Raw genomic sequence first — 2,022 nt, 5'->3', positions numbered from 1 at the left:
GATGAGGAGGTGCTATGCTTATATATAGCAAGTGATGGGTTGTGTTTTGGTTCTATTTCCCTATGATCTCAGCATAACATTAGAGCAAATACTAGAACTCCTTACTACACCAGGCTGCCCAGGTGGAGTAGACAGAAGCAACCTTCATATCCAGTAATCTATATGACCATTATGAACTTCCAGATAGCTACCCATCACATCAAGCCTAACAAGATGCTCTATGAGTAGTAAGAATATAGACCAAAGCAAGAGGAGCAACTCTTTAACCCATATCAATGTACAGTGGTGGGACCCTTTAGCCCAAACGCAGACCACCTCCTTTCTCGGATATATGACAGAAAAGGTCCTTATTCAGTTGTATGGAAAAGAAACAAGTGATTGAAGACAATTTAGAGAAGATTCTGTTTAGTCTTTTCAGAGACAAGACAGCCTCTGTAGTGATGAATGCCGGGGGAAAACAATTACTGTAGCACTGGGGCAACAACAAAATGCACTTAGTTCATTCTGTAAAATAGTTGGCGATAGCAATGTTACCAGCCAGAGAAACTATGCTAAAAATGGAACATACAAACGGAATATGGTCCCCAGTCCATTTAAGAAACCAATAACTCTTACTGATAACTGACTAGGGCTATAATCATTAGTCCAATTTATGCCAGCATGGAACAAAAGCAATAAAATGATGATAAATATGATGACAACGATGATAATGATGATTTTTTATTCTGTTACATGCAGAAAAAAACCGGAATTTTTATTGCAATGTATTTCTCTTTGAAACTTACTCAAGTTATAGTTTTTTCAGTATCAAGCTATTTCTCATATATTTTATTTCTCCCATACAAACACAGCTTTTAAGACAGACATTCCATATATCTGTTAATTAGTGATCGTTATTAGGTAGGTTGTGAAGGCGCTTGGCTTAGTGGCTAGGGTACTCAGCTCACGATTGTAAGGTTGTGATTTCAATTCCCGGTGGCACGTCATGTCCTTGAGCAAGACACTATTTCATGTTGTTCCATTTTCTTCAGTTAGCATGAGTGATACCTGTATTTCAAAGGGCCAGCCTTGTCAGACTAAATTACCCTGAGAACTACATTAAGAGTATACCTTCTCTGTGGAGTGTTCAGCCACTTACACGTTAATTTCACAAGCATTTCCATTGATCGGATCTACTGAAACACTCTCATCTGCTGTAGCCGATGGAGTGCCAGTTATTAGGTAGGTCACATTCGTTCTTTCTGAGTAAACACACTGGGAAGAAATCTAATCTGTCTGGTCACAGCTGCACTGTAAAAAGGGTCTACCTGAATTTCTCTATTCTATTTCTTTTTGTCCTCATTTTTTACCTTGTTACAAATCTATTTATAACATTGTCTAGTCGACGAATAGTCTTTTATTGAAGTTTGATTTACGGCTACTCTTGAGACACAATATAACGTTTATTTCTACGTAATTTATGTGATAAATTATTTATCCTAACCAATAAATAATCAATATTTGAGGCTATCGGTAATTTAGAGTTTCATCAAGAATCCCATCACGCTTCCATTAAATTCTTTCTGTTACTAAATAACGAAATATGCTGCTGAGTCATCTGAATTTATTATAATCAAGGGACATAATCCTTAACATTGGTCGCAACCAAGGGTCATATTCTCACAATACAACAGTCAGCAGTGAACAACAGATTAAGAGGAGATAACCCAGACCGTACTCCAGTTTATTGCAATCAACATATTAGAGACACCAGGGCACTCATATAAGCATTCAGTGAAAAACGATGGTTACAAGTTTTACTTTCTGATCAATAAAATATCCCCGAATCATAAAAAGTAGGATTATCTCTGAAAGTGAAATACTATCTTTACAAAAGGATATAAACTTAATAAAGAACACAGAAAGTGCATAAAAAATATACAAAAAAAAATTCAGTAAATGGATTACATAAATTAAATTGCTATACACACACATTTGTATATATATACAAATGTGTGTGTCTGTATATATATATATATACAT

The sequence above is a fragment of the Octopus bimaculoides genome, chromosome 5, assembly GCF_001194135.2.
Source record: "Octopus bimaculoides isolate UCB-OBI-ISO-001 chromosome 5, ASM119413v2, whole genome shotgun sequence".
Lineage (NCBI taxonomy): Eukaryota > Metazoa > Mollusca > Cephalopoda > Octopoda > Octopodidae > Octopus > Octopus bimaculoides.
The sequence above is the reverse complement of the archived record's forward strand: the minus strand, read 5'-3'. Positions refer to the sequence as shown.